We start from the raw sequence: 26,894 nt of genomic DNA, 5'->3' as shown, positions 1-26,894 counted from the left end.
ATGAATACGATCAGAATAAAGTAGAGGCCTTTTATTAGGGCAGGTTCAATCTCTTTTAGGCTGGATTTGTACCTTCATCCCCGAACCCTTATTTGGTTCAAGACCTTATGGAGTTGACGATCTCTTGGATCGTTAAGGGGTGTAACCTTCACCCTGTGAACGGTTTACAAGTTCCAAAAACTTGTTTGCGACTCTTTTGCTCTATCTTCTTCCCTTTTGGACGCCACCGTACTTTAGTGTATGATCACAGTGGGGTTCAAGCAATGGGATTAACGCTTGAAATGATTCACCACAGTTTTTGGCGACTCCACTGGGGAGGATTTCTATTTTAATTCCTGAATTTGTTTCGGCAATGATTTAGAATGAGTGGATGAGACTCAAAACGTTCTAAGTATTTCTTGTGCGTAATTTTGATTAACATTATTGTCATATGCATAAAAAAGATCTCATTGGAAAGACCATCCGTGATGAGTTAAAAACATAGGATTTTACACGTAGGAAATTTGAGAAATATCTTTCACAACTAGGACCGAAATAACACTGCGCGAAACTAGAAAATTTTATCGAGCACAGAAAGCTGCTGAGGCATGTAGGAATTAGCGCCAGAGGCCAGAGAATTGGCGCCTGACTTTTAACTGTAGCACCAGACACCAGCATTGGCGCCAGGCGCTACAACTAAAATCTAGCGCCAGTCTCTGTTTGCTGACGCCAAATTCCTCCAATACCGAGCCAGAAATATGCGTTCTAATTTCGACCAGTTTTTCGTATTGTTTGCTCGATCCTACTTCCTGATTGAGTTTTTCTCACTTTTCTGAAACCCATATGTGTTTTACATATGGACATAACCCTCTGGGAATTCATGCTCCATCTACCTGATTGAACGCTCTGTGCAACAAAGGGTACATTCGAGAATGTTGAATTCACCAAACCATGGAAGCGAGTTTTTCTAAAACTCGCGGTGTCCCATCCACTCGCGCCAACCCTTCACGGTTAGGCTTCCGCGCGGTGCATCTGGACAATTAACCATTGACCCTCTATTGACTAAACCATATCCCGAACTTTAGAGAACTAGAGCCATGGTTAGGTTGCAAACTCATTGCATCATATTGTGCCTACTTGACTAATTGTGCATTATTTGTTGTGCATATATTCTATGTTATTTTTAACTGTTTGTTTGACTTGTGTTGAGATTAAATAAATTAATGACTTGAAGAACTTTGCCTAATTAATTAATTAATTTGAGTCAATAAAGTCTAATATTTTAATCAGAATCGACCTAGTACGACTTTAGGCATGCTCATGTTGATTAATAACACCGAAAACAGTCTCAGATTGAAGCTCCGGTATTGGCGCCAAAGTCTGGACTGTAGCGCCACTCTATGGAGTGTGGCACCTGGCGACAGATCTGTCGTCTAGCGCTACACTACACAGTGCGACGCCAGTCCTGTCGCTTTGCCGACAGTTCGGATTATTGATTGAGTCATCACCTAGTGTCTAATTAACCAGTTTGCTAAATAATTCGGTTAATTTTTACTGTTAATAACACCTTGTCGAGTCATTAAGTGAGTCTAGTCACATAGTCTAGCCACATGGTCATAACACGAGTCTTAACATGTCATCTACACTCACTAGTCTTAGCACACACTTTGAGTATATGTCACCATGACCATATCTTAGGTTCATGCATGAGTCGGTCTTTTCCGTCATTTGAGTTGGGGGTACATCCTATTCCTAATTCTTCATATCCCTCCATCTACATCTTTTTTCTTCACATTCTATTCCAATCTTCCTTCACTTCCTCCATCCATTGCATGTTGAATAAAGTTTGAGTCAAATAATTAACAATCAATATCCCCAAATTGGACTAGGGAGATCACTCGTGAGGAAGTTAGCTAGTCCCTCAGGAGTGGTGTCAGAATCTATCCCGATTTTATCCAAGGCATTCATTACAGCCAACCTATGTTCTCGAGATGTTGCCAGAAGCTTCCATACATTCATCTCCACTTTTGTCTTCTTGAATTGTTTAACGATGTCATTGTCTTCGATGATGGGAACTTGTTGTACGGTAGGCATGGGTAGTGACGAAACAGGAGGTTGTATTCTCCCGGATCTTGTGAGGACGTCTATTGATGAATCTTCTTCAGCCCAAATGTCGTCCGTGGTGTATGATATGGAAGGTGAAGGTTCTAATATGTCTTTTAGATAGACATCTTCTTCATCACTGCCCCATACTCCATTAACATTTATATCCTCTTCTTGTTGAACTTGGACTAATTCTTTTCTATCAATCATTTTCTGCACCAAATCCTTGAATTTGAAGCAGTTTTCTATGGTGTGTCCTCCTGACTGATGGTATTGACAGTAATATCTATCTGTTCTTTTTAATGATTCAAATGGTCTCGGTTCGAGAGGTTTGACCTTGCCACTTTCGGAGAGCATTTTAAACATTTGTGCATACGGGATCCCAATTGGAGTATAAACTTTATTGCTCTTCTTGGGTCTTTCGGTGACTTGTAAGGGAAAGTGTTTTGCCTCATAAGTCATTTTTACTGGTGTGAATTCTCTCTTAGGTTCTTGATCATATTCCTTGCGAAGTTCATTCAGAATTTTGAGAATTTCATGTAACAGTTGTGATGTCTCCCTCAGATATAGTGTGAGTATTCGTATTTCTACCTCATTTGCTGGTTCTGGAAGATTATCTTCGACATCAAAAAAGGTCTCTTCTTCTTCTTCTTCGACGTTGGTTACTTTGAGAGGCTTAATGAGAGATGAGGGGTTAACTTCGCCTTCTTCATCGGAGATAGCCAATGTGTGAGCTAGAGGTGCATTGTCAATACTCGGTTTCTTACTGGCAGGAGGCAACGGCAGCTTATTACTGTCAATCAGGTCTTGTATAGCTTCCTTAAGCTTCCAACATCTTTCGGTGGAATGGCCCCTACCTTGATGATATTTGCAATGTGCATTGGGGTTCCAATTAGGCGACCTCTTCTCGACTGGTGGATCTCCAAATGGTCCAATGGGAGTTATAAGACCTTTTGCGTTTAGCCGATCAAACGCGGTGTCATAACTCATGCCAATAGGAGTGAAGTTTCTCCTAAACAGTTTCTTTTGTCCTTGGTTGTTCATGGCGACGACTTCTCCCAGATTAAAGGTGCTAACATTATTTGAGTGGGCGGTTTTGGAAGAAGAAGGATTGTCGTTCTTCTTTCCTTTCCGGCCACTGTTGGAGTTATTATTGGCAGCTTTAGATTTAGCTAAGTCATCTTCAATATTAATCCCAATATCATAAACAGCCTTAAAGGTATGAAGGTTATTTTGATATTTAAGATGTTTTGAATATTTTTCTTGGAGATTTTTAATGAACAATCTCACAGACTCTTTTTCACTTGGTACCTCAATCATTTTAGCTGAGGTTTCTCTCCACTTGTTAAAGAAAGATGTGAAGCCTTCATTCTCCTTCTGCTTGAGAATTTCAAGTTCTCTATGGTCAGTTTCGACTTGAACATTGCATTTGTACCTATCGACGAAAGCGTTTGCTATGGATTCCCAGGTAGAGGTCTTTTCTTTTTCAAGAGAAAAGAACCATTGTTGGCAAACGGTCTCGAGAGATAGCGAAAACAAAGAAGGGAAAATTTTCTTATCGATACCCTTGATACTCATTATTGTTTCAAATGCCCTTAGATGGAAGTAGGGGTTGTCGATTGCCCTAAACTTTGGGATGTCGTTGGCACTGAACTTCTGCGAAAGAAGATCTTTATCCACCGAGACCCCTTGGGATGTGAGTTCTTGAAATTTGTAGTCGCTGGACAACTTGCTTAGGCTTTCTTGCATGAGGTCCATTTGTTATTGCTTCGCGGGATCCTCGATCTTAAGTGTGAGAAGCTTTAGTGTCTCAGTTACAGTAGCCAGTTGGTTCTTGAGATCATTAACTTCTTCCTGAGTTGCCATTATAACTCTTGCTTTCCTCTTGCGAGCTATAGGTTTGTCAAAAAGTTGGACTTGTACGAAGAGGTTATCTTTGATTAATCGTCCTTCCTTTCTTGACCACGCGCTGTAAATTAAGCCAGTTTGCGTTTTAATTAATTAACTCGAATCAGTTTAACTTTATGGCTTTTATTTTATTTTTTTAAAAAAAAAAAAAGTATGCATATTTTTAGGGAGCAATAATGTACATGTGTTTAGGGAACTTAAGTACTATTATTTATTGGAGGATTAATATCCGACTTACCCCCCTAAAAAAAAAATGACGAAAAATAACGCGCGCACACAAGACTCCCTTAATCATGGTCAAGACATGTGTATTAGTGTGTGTATTGAGTGTAAGTGACATGCTTGGACTCTTGTGTAAGACCATGGGACTTAGTGCCTAAACTCGAATATTGATTCAATTAAGCATTATTGCCAGCAAAATTAACCGAATTAAACAGGAAACTGATTAATTAGACATTAGGTGATGACTCGACAAATAATCCGAACTGTCGGCCAAGCGACAGGACTGGCGTCACAATATGGTGGTTGGCGCCAGACTTTTTAGTAAATGTGTCTGGTGCTACACACCACACAGTGGCGCTACAGCCCAGATTTTGGCACCAATATTGGAGCCTCGGTCTGGGACTGTTTTCGATATTATTAGTCAACTGGGGTATGCCTAAAGTCGTACTAGGTCAATTCCGATTCAAAAAAAAAGAAAAAGCTTTATTGACTCGAATTAATTAATTAATTAATTAGGCAAAGTTCTTTAAGTCATTAAATATAATCTCAGCACAAATCAACAAACGGTTAGGAGGAGCATAGAATATTTATGCACAACAAATAATGCACAATTAGGCAAGTAAGCACAATATGATGCAATGAGTTTGCAACCTAACCATGCTCTGATCTAGTTCTCTAAAGTTCGGGATATGGTTTAGTCAAACAGGGTCCATGGTTAATTGTTCAGATGCACCGCGTAGAAGCCTAACCGTGAAGGGTTAACGCGTGTGGATAGAACACCGCGAGTTTTTAGAAAAAAACTCACTTCCATGGTTTGGTGAATTCAACATCTCAGATGTACCCTTTGTTGCCAGGAGCGTTCAATCGGGTAGATAGAGCATGAATTCCCAGAGGGTTATGTCCATATGTAGAACACATATGGGTTTCTAAAAAGTGAGAAAAAAAATTCAATCAGGAAGTAGGATCGAGCAAACAATACGAAAAACCGGTCGAAATTAGAACACATATTTCTGGCTCGGTATTGGGGGAAATTGGCGCCAGCAAACAGAGACTGGCGCCAACTTTTAACTGTAGCGCCTGGCGCCAATACTGGCGTCTGGCGCTACGGCTAAAAGTTTGGCGCCAAGCTCTGGCCCCTGACGCTACTTCCCACATGCCTCAGCAGCTTTCTGTGCTCAATAAAATCATCCAGTTTCGCGCGGTGTTATTTCAATCCTAGTTGTGAAAGACATTTCTCAAATTTCCTACGTGTAAAATCCTATGTTTTTGACTCATTACGGATGGTCTTTCCAATGAGAACCTTTTTATGCATATGCCACAATGTTAATCAAAATTACGCACATGAAATACTTAGAACTTTTCGAGTCTCATCCACTCAGAAACAAATTCAGGAATTAAAATAGAAATCCTCCCCAGTGGAGTCGCCAAAAACTGTAGGGAATAATTTCAAGCCTTTAAAATCCCACTAGCTTGAACCCCACTGTGATCATACACTAAAGTACGGTGGCGTCCAAAAAGGAAGAAGATAGAGCAAAAGAGTTGCCAACAAGTTTTTAAGGAACTTGTAAACCGTTCACGAGGTGAAGGTTACACCCACTAACGATCCAAGAGATCGTCAACTCCATAAGGTCATGAACCAAATAAGGGTTCGGGGATGATGGTACAAATCCAACCTAAAAGAGATTGAACCTGCCCTAATAATAGGCCTCTACTTTATTCTGCTCGTATTCATGTGCGCTTTCTGACTAACATACAATCAATAGATTAACCCTAAACCTGTTTAATCTATGTTGGTTGAATTTAATGCACAAATAAATCTATTATTGGCGATCACTTGAAATTATAATCACAATTAACCTAACAAGATTATTAATTATCTTATTAAGCGTTATTGCAAATACCAATTCCCTTTAACATGCAATAAAGGTGATCAAGCAATAAATAAATATCAAGCAACATAATAAATAATCAACATCATTAATAATAATTATAATAATAATCATCATCATAAAAATAATAATAATAATATTCATAATCATCATAAATTATAACAATTATAATCATAATCATGTTCATGTTAATATTAAAGCATAATAAAAATAGCAAGATCCTAGGCATGATACTAACAAGATTAATAACAAACCCTAGCATGTCACTAAGAAATAAAAATCAAATCTTTAACCCTAACATGATACTAACATGAATAAATAATAGGAAGAGAATAAAAGGCATCGCAGGAATCATATTTAATATTAAAATTACCCTAGACATGATACTAGGAATATCATAATAACAATATAGACATGATTTCTACATCATAATATCAATTAATCAATTAAAGTACTTACTTGGATGCCTCGTACCTCTTTCTAATTACAAAATACACACGTTAGTAACTTCAAGGAAAATAATAATCAAAACAATTAAATTAAATAATTGAAATAGAGATTTGGGACCAAACCCTCAGAAATTAAAACCTTTCACGTCTAGGGCGAAGGCAACTTCGAATATGGCTAGGTGTATCAAGATCTTGTGAATGCGGAATTTTGTATTAAAGAGTAAAGTTTAGAAAGAATGCTAAAAGATCAATGATTCATAAACTAATTGTTGACGATTAATGATTGTAGATGATGAATGAAAACGGAGTTTATTAAAACTTCAGAATAAAAGAAATTGGTGAATAATAGATGTAGATGAATGAATGGTGAATGAATATTGATAATCCGTGAATCAAAACGGAATTTTTGATACGATATTTATAGAGAAAAACATCCAAAAAAGATAATTTATCAAAACAGAGTCTGAAGATCGAAAAACCACCTTGGCGCCAGCCCTGGCTCATTGGCGCCAGAACCAGTGGCTAGCGCCAGGCGCCAATGGCTGGCGTCTGGCGCCAATCCTGGTTCCAGGCGCCAAGGCCTGGGGTTGGACGCCAAACCGGATTTTAACGCGTTTTCGAAAATCTAATAATTTTATTGTACTGGAAGATAAAATAATATAATTTCAGTCGAAAATGATATTTGATCTAATTAAAACTCTGAAGAATCCTAATTGAATTAAGAATGATAAAACCTTCTAGAATGTTCTAGAAGACCAAAACCATTCCTAATTGCATTAGGAATGATAAATCATATTAGGCCCTCCCCTAGATCATTGGGCCGTACTTAAAGCTCAAACCAGGCCCAGTTTAGTAAATTGGCCATAAATTCCTCAATATTCATCGGAATTGGGCTTATAATATATCATTGGAAAGGTCTTTGCAAGCCCCATCCAACTACACCAATATTGGACCCATATCATGGACCAACCAAACTGGATTGGCTATTTTCTTAAAATAAAGTTTTCAAAAACAGAGAGAAAAGAAAAGAAAAGAAAAGAAATAAAACTTTCCGCAACACTAGACCTTTCCACACTTTCGTTTCATTCGATTATGATTCGATGTGAAAGGTACTCATCACTGGGTTTGGTTTTGGGGAGACACAAATGGGTGTCTACAGGTACCGTGCCTGAGAAACATGAATTCCAAGTGAGTGATAGACCGCAGGATCGGGATTGCCCACACTTATAAAAATAAAATAAATGCTAAAGCAAAAAGAGCTAAAAAAAGAGTAGGAACTCAAGCATAAAAATACAAAGATTCAAAAGCAAGGTTGCACACCTTGGGGGCTTATCTAGGGTCTTGAGCCTTTATCCCCTTCTTCTATAACCTTTAGCCTAACCACGTTACAAACCTTAAAAGACCTTTTTGAGATATACACACACTTGTGCGAGGTTCGGCTAGAGCTACGTTCGGCCTGATTCCTAACGGATACGTAGACAACCTCACATTGAGGTGCGGCCGTAATAAACATGCATTCATATTCACATTCGCATTCACACACCATGATCACATCAAGGGATTTCCTATGCTCATCCCTATTCATGTAGAGCTAGACTTGGGGGCTTGATCCCTACATCGTTAGCTTACCTAGCCTAAGAGTCACCATTATTTGACTCTTCTAAAAATAATATTCTTTCCACACACTTAGCTCTTGCGGCCTAACTTTAGTGTCACTTTCACACACATCACAGATACATGACCAAATATACTTCCATTAGGAACCCTTTGTCCTGAAATCTTAACATAACGATGAAGCATGCCTTGTCATATCAACATCACTCATCAATCATAATTGTCATTGCATCACGAAGTATGAAGTGCTTAGCCTCCGTGCCTAAGTTACCCTAATACTTTCATTGAGTCGACAGTTGAGATAGCCTAGGATGGATTAATCCTTGCACCTTGAGAGATAGTATCAAATGACATTTGACTAAGCTCATTCAACATGCATCTTCACACTTCGATTCTTTTTTCGCGTCTTTCTTTTTTGGGAGAAAGTCGGTACCCTCCACACAAAAATGACGGAAAATTTTTGCTTTTTTGCATTTTTGAGTCGCACAATCATAATACAATGCACACACGGGTCACGAGTCACACGTGTCATTTCACTTTGAGTCGAGTCAACCTCGAGTCAATCACAGAGAGTCAAGTTTATACCTTGAGTCGTGTCAAGTCGATGAGTCAAGCGACATTAAACCTTAGGTCAACCCTAAGATAATTAAAGAGATTAGCAAAGTTCTATAGTCAAAAATAAATACAGGAGCAGCAGAATAGGGAAGACTAGCATTAGTTAAACAGAATAGGGAAGACTAGCATTAGTCAAAAATGATTCAGAACGTTCTGCGATCCTAAATCAATCTTATAACGCCGATACCTGCAAAACTAGCATTAGTTAAACAGATAAAAGAGTTAAGAAACGCGTATCTTGCACCGTCGAGCACACGCCTCTGAAAGTAACCGATTTGTTTTGATGACCTCCTGCAAGCTAGAGAATGCCATCCCGCTTGAAAACCGCTACGCCTCGTAACTGCTTCCAAATTAGAAGATTGCTTCGCCTGAAACTACCTTCTCCGCAATGATAATATTCCACGTCCAAGGGAATATCATCGAAAATTATTTCTCTTGAAATAATTCTCATCCGCATTATGATCATCTTCCATGCCTCAGGAACTATGATCGAAGACAATTTCGCCCGAAATTACCTTCAGTTGTTTATGACAACTTTCCGCAAGCTAGGGAATGATGTCGAAGACATCTTCTCTTGAAGTCATCTTCATTTGATGCGATAATCTCCCAAAGGAAAATACCAATGATCCACGCCCGTCGATCTCTAAAAGTTCGCCTGAACTTGCCTTTTGCTATGCCTGTATGTCGGCGCTCTTTGCTCTTGAACCTATATGTCGGTGCCTTTTGCTAACGAACCTGTATGTCGGTGCCTTTTGCTAATGAGCCAATGCTTAGGCGCTTTAAGCTTAGTGAGACGATCTTTTCATCAGGTCGACCACTTCATGTAATCAAGCCGATTACCTAATCATGTCAAATTGCTTAGAGGGGCTAACTGGCGTACCAAGGAACCCAAAATATATTGCAGAAGGCTAGCACAACCCCAAAAGGTGACTGGCTGCTTTGGCGTCGCTGAAAATCAATCAGCGCCAAACATATGGCATTAGCGCCATGCGTTGAAATTGGCGTCTGGCGCCAAGCACAGAATGTGATGCCAATGCCTAGGGACTGGCGCCAGCACGGGAATCACTTTAAATTCCCGTTTTCAGTTCATTTCGTGCTCTGGTTTGTTGCGAACACTGCTCGAAAGAAGTCGAAACTTCAATTGATCGTTGCTCATTCGTTTCTCAACCGAATTCGCTCAAATTTGTTGCAAATCAAAGCTCTTCTCATCCATATTCCCGATCTATGTAAGTTTTCCTCCAACTCACGTCGGTTTTTATGAATTTTTGGCATGTTCATTCACGAATTTCATGAAAATTCGAAACTTATAATGCTCAATTTGCTTTGTTTATCAAGTTTTATGCCATGAAATCGCTTGTTTATGTTTGTATATTACTTTGGGAGTAATTTGAGACTTGTTTGACTCAATTTGGCGAAGAAATGAGCAATCCACCATTGTTGGACCTCCTAAGGTCGTGAAAAACAATGTGACTCGTTCTTGATGTTTTTGCTAGCAATTCTTGTTCAATTTGTCACAATAATCACTATAGTGTTGCAAGAAATTGTTTGATTGCTTGAAAAAATGCTGTCATGCTCAATTTGAATTTGTGCTCTGTTTTAGTACTACGTACTCTGTTTTTTTTTTTTTTTGCGAACATAGTATCATGCGGCTAGGCAAACCTTTAGATGCTATAGAACCTTGATTTATGATGATTCTGCACAATGTAGCATGGCTAGACAACGAGGCTCAGGTTCACGGTCCCGAAACACTAGACGGGAGCATGAGCCCGTGGAGGACGACACTACACCGTCCACTTCGCTTGGTCAGTTCCCAGAGTGGGATGAGCAGACCTTGTTCTTTGCCCCTGTCCACCACATTTCTGAGAGGGTGAGACGGGGAACCGAGCCTGGGAGGACACGGCATCACGGCTCTGGCTGTGATGGCCTAGGCGATTTGTATAGGATGCATATCGCCAGAGATCGAGAGACGAGACTCCTATGGGAGTCTTGCGGATTGGTTGCCTTGTTTGAGACCTCCGAGGCTATGGTTGCCTCAAGCGGGGGTCACCACGTGGTACGCGCTCTGGTGGAGTTCTTTTGGGACACAACCAACACCTTTCATTTTCCATGGGGTGAGATGATGGTCACTCCTACAGACTTCAGTCTCATCACAGGACTGGAGTTCTCTTCTGTGCCGCTGCCATTTGACGGCGGTATCGACGTCTTTTCTCCAGAGGTCGAGGAACTGCTGGGGCCGATTGCTGTTCGGGCCCGAGCTGAGGTCGAGACGACTCAGTTCAGTGCTAAAGGGATCCGCCGCTCGACGCTGGCAGCGGCTCTTGATGACGATGCGACCACCCGAGAGCAGCGGGTGCGCATTTTTGTGCTGATGCTGTTGTCAGGGACATTCTCCCCTGACAGGGGTAGTAGGGCGTTGCTTTACTACCTCCCTGCTGTTCGCGATCTCCGACGGATCGGTTCTTATGACTGGGCCAGCTTGGCCTATACTGACTTCGTTCGCGCACTGAGGGACTCGTGTCGCCACCGGTCTTTTAGGACGAATGTTGCTTTGTCTGCTTTCTGGAAAGTTGTAGAGGTAAACATTATTCCCTATAAAGTTTAGCCCTATATGTTTAGTAAGCATTTACTCATGCTTTAGCTTTTTTGTAGATCTGGTTTTATGAATACTTTCCTTCCATTGCGCCGGCGAGACCATCGCCGAGGGGGTATCCGGTGAGCGCCTCTTGGGGCGGCCACCATGTGGACCTATCTACTGCACGTGTCCGGAGTCGGATCATCTCGGTACGATTTTTGGTGCTTATCTTGCTCTACTGCGACGTTTTAGACATGTTCTTACCCGATTGGTATTTTTATAGGGACCTGAGGTAGTATACCGGCCATGGGGCGGTTGGACAGTCCCTGGATTAGCTGCACAGTACTCTACTGAGCGCCGTTACTTTCTGGGGACCTACGGAGCAGTTGCGTACTTAGGAGAGAGAGTTGCTAGACAGCACTCTTCCGATGCCTTTGTCGTTCCTGCTCCTCCACCATGCCACATGTTCGACGAGAGAGATTTGTCGAGCATGGCTGAGGAGCCTGGTTCTCTTTGGCGGTCCCATGTGATCCTTGGGCGGAGTTATGCTGAGGAGTTGCTTCCTTTGTTAGCTCCAGCCCCCGTGCCGGCCGAGGATGTGAGGGTAAGATTCTTAACTTGTGTTTTGTTTTTTTTTTTTTTTTTTTTTTTTTGTTTGCTTTTCGCTGAGTAGCCCCCAAATAATACCTTACTGATTTCTTTCTGTTTTATCAGGATGGTCCCACTGAGTTTGTGCCACCCCGTATGTCCATCCACTACCAGGGGATGTACGGGCCGATCGAGGAGATGATTTCTCCGACTCCTGAGGGCGAGCGCTTCGTGGAGCGGTCGATTCCTCGTCACCAAACCAGAGTAAGTCTAGCTCTAATTTAGAATCTTGTATTCAGTTATCGTGCATTTTTACTGACTTAACTTTCCTTGACAGTTCTCACGCGAGGTGGTTTCGGCTATGGCACGATGCATTGATGCCTTCCGGAGCCAACTCGTCCGGATGAGGAACGCGGCTACCTGTCGTCGAGACGACGCTATCCGAGAGGTAACTTTTCTTTACTTATTGTTTCTGCACTATGCTTCAGTTTTCACGTTGTTTCTGATTTAATTCTTTTTTGCAGGGTCAGCCGATTGCTTCTCACACCCGTACGAGGCCTGAGGGGCAGAGAGAGCCGGCGAGGTCTAGCTCGAGACGTCGTCGCACTTCATCAGGAGGTAGAGGTGGCCGTTCCGAGGCTGCTCGAGCCGACGTTGCTGAGGGCTCAGGGTCTTCTTCTGAGGATGCTCCTGCTGCACCGTTAGGAGAGGCTACCTCGGCTTTCAGAGGTGGTGGGATGTACGAGGTTGGCTCGTCATCGCAGCAGCCTCCGCGGTCTCAGCCTCAGGTTGACCTTGGCTGGAGCGGTCCTGTTTTGAGTTTCCCTCCTCCTACGGAGACTAGAGCTGGTACTGAGGCCGGAGCTGGTGGAGAGGTGACTCCTCGGACGGCGCAGTTTTATGGCATGATGGGCCTACGTCCTCCGGCGCCGTAGTTTATTTCTGTATATGTATTTTATTTTGACTTTTTATAGAACTTTGCCTTTGACTTGTTATTTAGACACTTTGTTCTGTATTATCTATTATTATGTTAGTGTATGTTAGTGTGTGCAAATGTGATAACAATTTTGCGCAAAAATTCCGTCATTTTTATTATTAATGGAGGGTATTATCCGACTCCCTCCCCCAAAAAGAAAAAATAAAAAGGAAAAATAAAACGGAGAGAAAGGCTGATTTTTTAATATAAAATCAAGAGAAAAAAAAAATTAATTATAAATATTTGATATATTTAATAAATTAATAAAAGGATAGGAATATATTTAGAAGAAATTAAAACGGGGCCATAAAGTCATTAACCGACTCTAAATTAAAATCAGAACGCAAACTGTGCACGCGCGGCTGTCCTGCTGACTTGGCGCCAGCTGGCGCCAGCCTGTAGCGCGTGGCGCCAGGCGCTGTTGCTAGCGTGTGGCGCCAATAGCAGATGTGTGACGCCAACATCGGGGTTTTGACGCCAATGGACGCTGACTCCGTATTACATACAGATTGAAATTCCCCGTAATTTGTGCATAAATAGCCCCCTGCTCAGCCGATTCGTCACATAATTCCAACGAAAAAAATATTCTTCTCTTTAGAAAAAAAATAATATCATGTCTTTAGCCACTAAAACCTTCACCCAATATTCTCATGAATGGTGTCGATCTCTCAATGCTAGAGAAAGAAAAGAATTGGGTTTATTTCACTTGGGGGGAATATATGGCATTAAAGGGGTAGATCTAGACATAGACTTCATACATACCGCTTTTAGAATATTGGAACATTGATACACATTGTTTTAGAATAGGGTATGATGACATTAGCCCTTTGCCAGAGGAATTTGGTGCTATTTTAGGCTTCCCTGCAATAGACTTGGTAGTAATCCCTAGAGTAGATGTATATTACTATAAGGATTTTGAGCGCTTCTTTAACTTGAAGGAAAGGGATTTATCAAGGATAGTGAATGGCAACGTGGTGAACTTAAAAGAATTCGCACGCTATTATTTTGATAAACCGCTTTCTGAATCTTTTCTGAATCAAGTGTTGGGGAGAGTACTACGCCTCCCGAGGTAGAGTTGAAACCACTTCCCTCTACTCTTAAATATGCATATCTTGGTCCTAATAATACATATCATGTTATCGTTAATGCTGAGCTTAATGACACGAAATTAGAGCAACTGCTCACTGTTTTGAGAAAATATAAAAGTGTTATTGGGTACACCATTGATGATATTAAGGGTATTAATCCTTCATTTTGTATGCATAAGATAATTCTTGAGGACGATCATACCTCCTTCATAGAACCTCAAAGACGACTTAATCCAAATATGATGGAGGTAGTTAAAAAAGAGGTTCTTAAATTGCTTGCTGCAGGAATAATCTACCCTATCTCAGATAGTAAGTGGGTTAGCCCTGTACAAGTAGTTCCAAAAAAAGGGGGTATGACCGTTGTCAAGAATGACAAGGGTGAGCCAATCGCTACCAGAACTGTTACAGGTTGGCGAATGTGTATTGATTATAGGAGGTTGAATAAGGCCACCCGTAAAGACCATTTTCCCTTCCCCTTTATTGATCAGATGCTTGAACGTTTGGCTAAGCATTCCTTTTTCTGCTACTTGGACGGATACTCTGGTTTCTTTCAAATTCCCATTCGTCCATGTGATCAGGAAAAGACCACTTTCACATGTCCCTATGGCACCTTCGCCTATCGAAGAATGCCATTTGGCTTATGTAATGCTCCAGCCACGTTCCAACGTTGTATGATGGCAATTTTCTCAGGTCTTATTGAAAATTCAATGGAAGTTTTTATGGATGACTTTTCTGTATATGGAACATCTTTTGATGTATGTCTTGAAAATTTGGAAAAGGTGCTATATAGATGTAAGGAAGTCAATTTAATTTTAAACTGGGAAAAATGTCATTTTATGGTACAACAAGGAGTTGTTCTAGGCCATGTTGTATCACATAAGGGTATTGAGGTTGATAAAGCAAAGATAGAGGTCATTGAGCGCCTACCCCCTCCGAATTCTGTAAAAGGAGTTCGGAGTTTTCTTAGTCATGCAGGATTTTATAGGCGATTTATTAAAGATTTTTCAAAAATCGCCCGACCTCTAACTGAGCTTTTAGCCAAAGATGCCCCATTTGTATTTACTGATGCTTGTCTTGAGGCTTTTAACAGGTTGAAGGAAGCTTTGATCTCCGCTCCCGTTATGCAACCCCCGGATTGGACCCTACCATTTGAAATTATGTGTGATGCTAGTGATTATGCGATAGGGGCCGTCTTGGGGTAACGGAAGGATAGAAAACTTCACGTTATTTATTAATCTAGTAAAACTCTTGATTCTGCTCAAATGAATTATTCCACGACTGAAAAAGAGATGCTAGCAGTAATTTATGCAATAGAGAAGTTTCACTCATACCTTGTTGGTTCGAAGGTGATAATTCACACAGATCACGCTGCATTGAAATATTTGATGACTAAGAGTCACGCCAAGACGCGATTGATTCGTTGGGTCCTTCTATTGCAAGATTATGACATCGAGATACGGGACACAAAAGGGACTGAGAATGTCGTTGCAGACCATCTTTCTCGCCTCCTCCTCAATAAGGGGGATGGAGATGACCTCCCCATTGATGACTCTTTCCCTGATGAACATTTATTAGCACTTTCTCAAATTGAATCACCATGGTATGCTGATTTAGCTAATTTCTTGTCCACAGGTACATTGCCTCATGGCTACTCATCTCAACAAAAGAAGAAATTATTTTACGAGGCAAGGAGACATTTTTGGGAGGATCCATTCCTATACAAATTATGCGCGGATGCAATGATTCGAAGATGTGTCCCATAAGGTGAGGTAAATCATATTATTTCTCATTGCCATGACTTACCGTGTGGTGGATATGCAGGTCCTACAAAAACGGCCGCGAAGATTTTACAATGCGGTTTCTATTGGCCAACTTTGTTCAAGGACGTCTATGCATATGTTAAGGCATGTGATCGTTGTCAACGGACTGGTCCTATTTCAAGGAAGCACGAAATGCCACTTAATAACATACTCGAGGTCGAGTTGTTTGATGTGTGGGGGATATATTTCATGGGACCATTCCCTTCTTCATATGGAAATCGGTATATTTTAGTAACTGTTGACTATGTCTCAAAGTGGGTTGAAGCAATTGCTACTCCAACTAATAACGCTCGTGTGGTAAGTAAGTTCTTCAAGAAAGTAATTTTCCCTCGTTTTGGTTTACCACGTGTGTTAATTAGTGACAGGGGAACACATTTCTTTGAGCATCGATTTGAAGCAATGTTGAAGAAGTATGGAGTGCAACATAGGATTGGTATTGGTTACCACCCACAGACCAGCGGTCAAGTCGAGGTATCGAACCGAGAAATTAAATCTATCTTAGAGAAAACTGTTGCAAGGACAAGAAAAGATTGGTCGATGAAAATTGATGATGCATTATGGGCGTACCGATTGAACGGCATTCAAAACTCCAATCGGTACAACCCCATATCGATTAGTGTATGGAAAGGCGTGCCACTTACCGGTTGAGCTAGAACACCGGGCTTTTTTGGGCTATTAAGAATTTAAATTTCGATGCTCAAGTAGCGGGTGAAAAGAGATTGTTACAATTGAATGAGCTAGATGAGCTCCGTCTGGAAGCCTATGAAAGTTCGAAATTGTACAAAGAGAAGACCAAAAGGTGGCATGATAAGGGTCTTGTGAGAAGAGAATTTAAGGAAGGAGATCAAGTCCTTTTATTCAACTCTAGATTGAAACTATTTTCCGATAAGCTTCGGTCTAGGTGGTCGGGTCCATTCAAGGTTTGTAAAGTCTACCCCTATGGTACTATTAAACTATGGAATAAAAATAGGGGTACTTTTAAGGTGAATGGCCAAAGAGTGAAGCACTATCGAGTAGGTGATCCAATTGATGAAAGAGTGGACATTACACTCTCGACACCATCACAAGACAAATGAGCAAAAAGGAGGTCGAGCTTAAGACCTTATAAACAAGCACTTTTGGGAGGCAACCCAATTTTTTATTTTTTATTTTTTTTCTTTCCTACTCTTACTTAATTTTTTTTTTGAACTTCAATTTTGTTTTCTTTTCTTTTTTTCTCCATCTTCTTTATTATTTTTTTCACAAGAAATTCAACTCTCGAATCATTAAAAATAAACCACAATGAAAAACAATTACAACTTCTTAACACCACCCAATTGTGCAAATAATGAACACGCTACAATCTCTCTCACCTCACTCACTAATAGCTCCCCCAAGCTAAGCTGGGGACTAGTAACCAATGGGGCAAAATCGGCTTGTAATGTGGCTAATGAACAACAAAAAGGTCATGATAACAACATGGGTAGCAATAAGGGAACAAATGTATCTAATATCGTCTGAAGGCCACCTAAGAGAACAACGCCTTCGTCCTCCTCAATGTGCATAATAATGAGTCGTGAAACACTACTTATAGTCACTAACCAATACTCAAATTCATTGACATACCAGGAACTAACACACATTCCTTACCAAATCAACTAGTCAAGCACTATATTCACAAGTGGTTGGACAAAATTGACGCATGTTAAGGCATCCAAGCAATCAAATTTCAAATCATGGCTAAACTATCCACAATACTCATCATCATATACCAAGAATCAAAACAATTTTCAAGTATGGGGCACAGGGAAGCATGATTTATCATTTATTGGAATGTATTTTTGTAATTTTTGAATTTTTCTATTTTTTTTTTTCATTTTTTTCAAAGCGGTAAAACTATACTAAAAAGCAACAAATCTATAATAAACAAAAATGTACCATGCGTACACAACAACCTCCCCGCACTTGAATATTGCAATGTCCACAATGCAATAATATGACATGAATAAAATAGGGGGAAAAAGGCACTCACAAAGCTTCATTGAGGGGGGAAATGAGGAAGATTTTGAGATCCTCCTGATTGAATCCAACTGCTCAAGGTACCAAGAAAAGTGGATGTCGACACCAATTGCTCTTTAATCTCTCTTTGCTCATTATTGATCTTATCAATTGAAGTAAGGAGGTCTGTGAGAACCTTCTCTGTCAATGTAGAGGATGAACTAGCGCCATTGGAGACATATGGTGCAGGCACTGGCTCAGAAAGAATTTGAGTCCGAGTTCGAGGATGAACACCAACAAATGACCATCTAGCCTTATCACGTAGAGATAATGCCTCTCTAGGGGGTAATTCGTCTTCATCATTTCGAATACACCAAAGAGTGGTGCCATATTTCTTGCGAATCCAACCCATTAATGAACATGCAGGAATGTCTATGCAATCGGTTCCCTCAATGGATTCTTCCTTCATAAGACGCTCCTTGTGTCCCAAATGAATAGCAATAGGAGTTATGAGACCGCCAAGAACGATTGCTCCCTTTTTGGTTGTGGTGTTTGCCAACTCTTTCATTTGCTTGATGAGGAATGCACCTGTGTCAATGGGTTGAGCATGAAGCATTTGATATATCATGAATAATTCATCCTTTCGAGCCTTGCTCCCCTCTTGACGACCAAATACAGTGTTAGCTAATAACCTTTGGACATATCTAAGCGCTGGATGGCGAATATGATTTGCTGGGCTCATCTTTGAATCGTATGTACTCTCACCGGTTAATAGCTTCCAAACAGGATCTGCAGACCAACGCGGGGAAGTTAGTCTCAGGCCACCAGGGGGTAACCCAAGCACCTCATTAAACCTTGCCAAAGTCCAAGTATGCTCTTCATTGTACAATTGAAAACTAATAGACCCTTCACCGCAACCTGGTTCTGAGTAAGTAACCGCCTTCAAGGAGCTTAAAAAACTCTAAGGTGACTCTTTTATATGTTGGATATTTATGCATGAGAAAATTACCCCACCCAACATTAGAGAATAGCCACTGAACGTCATCTTCAATGTTTAGAGTTTTTAGGGCATCAACATCACAGAAACGAGTTGCAGTTACTCCTCTCTCAAACAATCTCTCATATTTCGCCTTATGCTCTTCATCACGAAATTTAATGTCATAGTAGTCAACCACCACTTTCTCCTTAGTCTTGGTCGATGACACCCTTCCCTTAGTAATAGAGGATTTCTTCTTGGATGTAGAGGTCTTAGAGACGGGTACGGGTCGCGATACTCCAGAAGTTTTCTTATTCCTAGTTGTGGTGGAACGAGCCATTCGAGATTGAAGCAATTTCGATTGAACAAATCAATGATGCGGTGAAATCAAGAGCAATAACCAGATGAACTAATTCCAATATAACAGGGACACAACCAAGAAATCAAGCTTTTTAGGGGAGAACGGGCAATAATTTCTCAAAACTCAATAGTTTTCACCGGCAAACAATTGATTCGGAGGTTAGGGTTCGATAAAATACCTTGCCAATGAAACAGGGGGTTCAAGATTGCATTCGAAATACCCTTCGATCGAAAAATAGTATTACTCTCGAAATTTCTGCTGTGTAATTGGGAATTAATCCAACAATTACAAAGGTGGAGAGGTATGAATAAGCTTGCTTGAAATCTCGTCTCTGCGTCGATTCTTGAACTTTTAATCTGATTTTTTTCCTTTTTTGTTTATATTTATAAAATCGGGTAGCAGGATGACTGTGGTGGCTGCTTGTGTGCCGCGGTGATGTTGCGGACTGCTATGCCTAGGTAATCTGCCTCTCCTCTTTTTTTCGTTTTTTTTTCAAGCTCTATTGTTCAGAGACGCGTGGACATATTAAAAAAAAAAAAAAGAAGCTCTTTGTTCCGAGGCGCGTGAACATATCCAAAAAAAAGGAAGCTCTTTGTTCGGAGACGAGTGAACATCGAAACAGCAAGGTGGCGTTCCCTAGATTGTGGAGAGTTGTCACAAACAACTGAGGATTGTTTCAAGAGAAGCAATCTTCGATAGTATTCCCTTGGACGTGGAGTATTATCATAGCGGAAGAGGATTGTTTCAAGAGAAGCAATCTTCGATAGTATTCCCTTGGACGTGGAGTATTATCATAGCGGAAGAGGATTGTTTCAAGAGAAGCAATCTTTGATAGTATTTGATAACACGATATTATACACGATTTATATATGATATTTGGTCATGTTTTATTGTGTTTTCTTCATTCTCCTAATCTTTTTTGAGCTATTATTCTTCCTATTTCGACACTACTCTTCTCGGTTTGTTTGTTTTTGTTTTTTATAGGAATAGGGCTCGATTTGCATGGAATTCATTTTGATCGCGAGATGTTTCTTTATATGGAGCGTTTCTAGCACCAATGGAGCATCAATGGAGCATTTTGGCAGTCCACTCCACAGCTTGGTTGTGGCGTGCAACCTTATGGCCACAACCTGGTTGTGGGCGTCCATTATTGGAGCGAAGAAGAGGCGGAGACAGCCCGCTCCACAGCCTGGTTGTGGCGCTTTTCTTCGTGCCACAACCTACCTGTGGCAGCTCGTTTTGGCAGCGTTTAGGATTCCTATTAAGATAGAAATACCTAGTTTTATGAGAGGATATAAATAGGTTTTAGATAGTCTTTTATTTATCACTTTTTCAGATATTATTTTTAGACTTCCTTTTGGGTATTACGTTCTTCCATATTATTTTCTAGGGTTTTGCTTTCAAGATTCAAGATTTCATAATTAATTCCAAGTATTGATTTCTTCTCTCAATTCTCTTATTTTATTATTGTTAATTATGTTTTCTTTATTGATTATAGTTCTTGATTTCATTAATATGTGTGAGTAGTTTCCCTATTCCAAAATCTAGCGGAACCCGAATATGATTAATGCTTGATTTAATTCTTTAAATTCTCTAATGATAATTGCAATTGATATGCTTAACTGAGTGTGCTCATGCCAATACTAGATTAGGGATAATTGGTATTGTTATTAATCCATTGTTTTAATTGCAACGGGAGTTGGGTTTTGACGGATTTGAATAAATCAATTAAGGGTTTGAAGTTCATTACGGGAGTAGTTGAATGGATGATTAGGAAGTTAGGGTAATGTGCTCAAGGTCTTTAATTTACATGATTCCACGGAAGTAGGCTTGATTGTGATTAGAGAAGCCATTGATAACTCGGGAGAGACCATTGGTACTATTTAGGGATTACTTTTCCTCTTTAATCAATTGAATTATATGTTAGGGGTAGAACTACTATTGCATTAATTGTATTCGTGGTAATGCTTGATCTTGGATATCTTTAGTATTTGATTATCGTATTATTTAGTTTAATTGTCGTTCTTGATATTTAGTTATTAATTCTCAATTATTTAATTTGGTTACTTGCTTAGTAGTTATTTGAGTCTAATTGATTAGTTGAACCATAGTCTCTTGGGATCCGACCCTTGCTTGCCCGTCTACATAGTAGTGGTCTAGTTAGGTTTATTTTTGTTAGATACACGACACGCCTATCAAATTTTGGCGCCGTTGCCGGGGACTAACGGTTTATTCTAGTTATTCGTGATTCGTTTTTACTAAGCTATTATTTGTTGCTTCGGCTATTGTCTCTGGTGTTTTTGATACTCTACTTTTAGTTCTTTGTTGCATGCAAACTCGACGTTCAGGGTCAGACGATTTAATTCCACTTGATTCTGAAATTGAAGCAACTGCAAGGATACGAGGAGGTAGAAGAAGAAGGAGAAATCAAAACCTTAGAAACATGGTTGATCCAGGCACAAAGTCTCTTTTGGAATATGGAATTCCCGATACCACAACGGGACTCCTCTCCAGTATTGTCAGACCACCCGTTACTGCTCAGAACTTTGAATTGAAGCCACAATTCATTCAATTCATCTCTAACGATTCATTTGCAGGCACACCTCATGAGTTCCCCGTCAGTCACATTGATAGTTTCTTGGAGAAGTGCGATACTATGAAATTAAATGGTGTTACAGATGATGCTATTAGACTTCGCCTTTTTCCTTTCTCATTACGGGATAGGGCGAAGGAATGGTTGAGAGATGAAGGTACTGGCTCTTTTGACACATGGGACAAACTGGTGAAAGCTTTTCTAGTCAAGTTCTTAGGACAGGAAAAGACTGCAAGGTTGAGAAATGAGCTATCTACTTTCGGGCGATCAGATGACGAGTCCTTATATGAAGCATGGAGGAGGTTCAAACGATTGCAAAGACAATGCCCTCACCATGGTATTCCTGAATGGATGTTGATCCAAACCTTTTACAATGGTTTAACTCATGAGTTCCGAATCTATATTGATGCTGCATCTGGGGGTTCTCTCTTGACTTAGAACCCAAATGAGGCAAAGGAGCTAATTGAGAAGATGGCGGCAAATGATAATTACCACCCAGGAGGACGACGCAATGTTAAAAAGGGAGGTATGCATGATGTTGATGCTCTAACCCTTTTAACTAGTTCTATGCAGGCATTGACAAGCAAGTTTGACAAGTTCCAAGCGGCATCTTCTGGCTCATTTACTGAAACTTGTCAAATGTGTAATGTACAAGGTCACATTGCCCCTGATTGCACACAAAATTCACATGAGATGTCGATTGAGGAAGCCAATGCATTCTACGCTTAAAATCCCAAAAGGCCATATGATCCTCACTCAAACACATACAATGAAGGTTGGAAACATCATCCAAATTTCTCTTACAAGAATACTCAAGCTCAACAAAATCCACCTCCACCACCACCTCGAAACAACAATTATAATGCTCCACCCAGTTTCCAAGCAAGACCACCTTTAGTCCAACAACCTATGCAACCACCTCCACAAAAATCCAACCTTGAGCTAATGCTTGAGAACTTCGTTACCACAACGAACAACAACATCCAACAACTACAAGCTTAGAACAAGCTCATGGAAAATCAAATAAGTCAACTTGCTCATCAAGTTGGCCAATCTTTGAAGACTCCGGGTGCTTTTCCGGGTCAAACAGAGCAACCACTGAAAGGACAGATGAATGTTGTGACTTTGAGGAGTGGAAAGCAGTTGGAAGATCCTCCCACGAGGGAGCCATCCAAGGAGGTTGTTGATGAGGTAGTCCCAAAAGAGAAGGTGGTCGATGGTACTGCAATTGAGGAAGAGCCAAGGGCATCAACTCCACCACCACTTATTCCATATGTACCGCAAGTTCCTTTCCCGCAAAGGTTGGCTCAAGCTAAGTTAGAGAAGAAGTATGGAAAATTTCTTGATATTTTGAAGAAGCTTCACATCAACATTCCGTTCTTAGATGCAATATCCGAGATGCCATCTTATGCAAAATTTTTGAAGGATATGCTCTCTAACAAGAAGAAGCTAGAGGAGAATGCTACTGTTGCGTTGAATGCAGAGTGTAGTGCTATTTTGCAAAATACACTTCCTAAGAAAACAGCCAATCCAGTTTGGTTGGTCCATGATATGGGTCCAATAGTAGTGTATTTGGATGGGGCTTGACAAGAGCTTTCCAACGATATATTATAAGCCCAATTCCGATGAATATTGAGGAAATTATGACCAATTTACTAAATTGGGCCCGGTTTGAGCCTTATGTGCGGCCCAATGATCTAGGGGAGGGCCTAATATGATTTATCATTCCTAATGCAATTAGAAATGGTTTTAGTCTTCTAGATTCTTCTAGAAGGTTCTTTTCATTCCTAATTCAATTAGCGTTGATAAATTGACTTTTGTTGACTTTTTAGAGTTTTAATTAAAATCAAAGAGCATTTTTGAGGAAAATACGATTTTATCCTCCTGTACGATAATTTTTTATTTGATTTTAGAAAACGCGTGAATTTCTGAAATCAGCGCCAAACGCCAGCTGTAGCGCCTGGCACTACGCTTGACGCCTGGCGCCAACATTGGCTCCTGACGCTAGTGTTGGCGCCTAGCGCCAACAGCCAGCGTTGGCCCTGGTTCAGTTTTGCGTGCGCCAGAATTTGTTTTAATAATTTTATCTTTTTGGCTGATTTTCTTTATAAATAACGTCGTAAAAACTCCGTTTTCATTCACCTATAACCAGTTTTCATTCATCAATTCTCTCTCATTCTCTTCTATAATCATTCACCAACTCTCATCAAGATTTTCTTAATTATATTCTTTTTTTCTCCCTTTTTCTAAACTAGCTTTTAAATACAAAATTCCGCATTCATTAGATCTAGAAACACCTAGCCATATTCGAAGTTGCCTTCGCCCTAGGCGTGAAAGGTTTTAATTTCTGAGGGTTTGGTCCCAAATCTCTCTTTCAATTATTATTTAATTTAATTGTTTGATTATTATTTTCCTTGAAGTTACTAACGTGTGTATTTTGTTATTAGAAAGAGGTACGAGGCATCAAATTAAGTGCTTTATTGGTTTTATTGATGTTATGATGTAGAAATCATGTTTAGATTGTTATTTTGATTCCTAGTATCATGTCTAGGGTGATTTGCTTATATCAAATATGATTGTTATGATGCCTTTTATTCTCTTTCTAATATTTATGATTGTTAGTATCATGTTAGGGTTAAAGCTTTGATTTTTATTGCTTAGTGACATGCTAGGGTTTGTTATTAATCTTGTTAGTATCATGCCTAGGTTCTTGCTATGCTTTAACATGATTATTATTATTATTTTTAATATGATTGTTATTATAATGATTATTATTATGATTATACTTTATGATTTATGATTAATAATTGTTATAATTTATGATGATTATAATTTATTTTTATGATTATGATTATTATTATGTTGCTTGATATTTATTGTTATTGCTTGATCACGCATTTTATGCATGTTTAAAGGGAATTTTGTACTTGTAATCACGCTTAATAAGATAATTAATAATCTTGTTTAGGATTAATTATGATTATAATTTCAAGTGATCGCCAATAATAGTTTTATTTGTGCATTAATATTCAACCAATATAGATTAAACAGGTTTAGGGTTAATCCTATTGATTGCATGTTAGTCAGAAAGCGCACATGAATACGATCAGAATAAAGTAGAGGTCTTTTATTAGGGCAGGTTCAATCTCTTTTAGGTTGGATTTGTACCTTCATCCCTGAACCCTTATTTGGTTCAAGACCTTGTGGAGTTAACGATCTCTTGGATTGTTAAGGGGTGTAACCTTCTCCCTGTGAACGGTTTACAAGTTCCTAAAACTTGTTGGCGACTCTTTTGCTCTATCTTCTTCCCTTTTGGATGTCACCGTACTTTAGTGTATGATCACAGTGGGGTTCAAGCAAGAGGATTAACGCTTGAAATGATTCCCCACACCTAGCCTGATACCATATTAGGAAATAATCCCTTGAGCTTCTCATAGAATCCAGAGTGTTTAAATACAAGAGTATACACAGCTAACTAGGAGTCGGTACAAAGAACTAAGTGAGAGCATAATAAATACAACAATAAAATACATAGTCTAATAAGTGCAACTCCAATCACCACTATACCAATAACAAAATTGGTGGGAATAGTATATTGTCCTTTGCCTTTGCCAAATTAGTATGGATAGTTCGTAACAGCATTAGCAGATTGAGTCATATGGATAGTTTTAATTTCCGGCCCAATTAGCTCTGGATCATCATATCACCAGCCCAGCTTCGAAGATATTAAATCTCAACTACGACATTTAACTTGAATTGGAAAACAAAACATTCCAATAGAATTTTCCACTTCAGTTTCAACCAAAAGTAAATTCTTTACGGGGAAAAAAAAAAAAAAAAAAAAAAAAAAAAATATTCAGTAAATATAACATTGAATTTTCCTTCAAAACAACAAAAAAATTAAAAAACTTTGACTTAGCACTATCATATATAAAAAATAACAAAAATAATAAGAAAAGAAAATTGTGGACTTGGACTTAAAACTTGGTATACTTCACTTTTTTGTAAGTTGCTAATTAGTAATTGCCAATTGTTAGAATATGGACCACCCAAATGGTGGGCAACTAACGAATAACTAGGCATAGTATAAGTGATTAATCCAACGCTTAATTTTGTTTGGACCTTTACATTATTCTCCTACTAACCTTATATTATAATGAGTAATGATATAATAATCATAGAAAAATCAAAGAACCTTCCAATAATTATACATAATCCTGCCAATTCTGAATTATAATCGGGATCATATACATAATTTTGTTAATTAAATTAGTATACAAGTAAACGCTAACCATATGAAAGCTACACTGAATCACATGGCTTCAATTGAGGGGTCCACCTTGGACATTTCATAGTGAGAAATTAGAATATTCACCCTTTCTTCTCCGTTACTCCCTCTTGTATACATATGATTTATTTTATTTTTTAAAAATGTGAAAATATGAATAAAAATTGAAGTGCATATTCTTTGAATTCCATTGTTTACGGGTCACTTCATGATCATAAAGGTTAAATTACGTTTTGTGATCTACGTAAAGGTTAAGAATATTACATAAAGTAAGGAGTTTTTAATGAAGTAATAATATGTTGCTTAACTTTCTAAAAAAGAAAAAAATAAATAAATTACATATACTATTTTATCTATTGAGTGATTTATTTTGATCAATTCATCATATAACAAAACAAACCTTATTATGTTTCAAAAAAAAAAAAAAACAAACCTTATTAGTTATTACTCGTGTCTTACAAAATTATTAATAGTCAGTGCATCTGTTAGAGATATGAGATATCGGAAAATATATGTATAATATATTTTCCGTAGATATCATACATATATCCTAATGATATATTCACTAAATAATATCTTAACATATAATAAACCTAAATATATTATTCCATGAATGATATCTACGGAAAATATATCATACATATATTTTCCGATATCTCATATCTCTAACAGCATCAGAGCACTTAATTTAATTGATTCACAAACTAATAATGTGTACAAAAACAAACCAATTAAAATAAATGTATATAATGGATATAAAAAGTTTAATTCAATTGATTTTGCTCCTTTTCCTCTACTTTTTTTTAGAAGAATTTTTTTTTGACGAGTAGAAGAATTTATCAATATACGTAGATGAATTAAACTATTGTACCTCAA

General features: G+C 39.1%; 1 non-coding gene across 1 annotated transcript; it reads right to left on the bottom strand.

The window, feature by feature from the left end:
- Positions 1–21,964: 21,964 nt before the first annotated feature.
- On the bottom strand, positions 21,965–22,071 carry LOC145625673 (small nucleolar RNA R71). The gene has a single exon (XR_014110582.1). It is a non-coding gene; the product is annotated as a small nucleolar RNA R71 (small nucleolar RNA).
- Between the last annotated feature and the right edge of the window lie 4,823 nt (positions 22,072–26,894).

Source organism: Chenopodium album, chromosome 3 (assembly GCF_948465745.1).
Source record: "Chenopodium album chromosome 3, dcCheAlbu1.1, whole genome shotgun sequence".
NCBI classification, from domain to species: Eukaryota; Viridiplantae; Streptophyta; class Magnoliopsida; order Caryophyllales; family Amaranthaceae; genus Chenopodium; species Chenopodium album.
The sequence above is the reverse complement of the archived record's forward strand: the minus strand, read 5'-3'. Positions and strand labels throughout refer to the sequence as shown.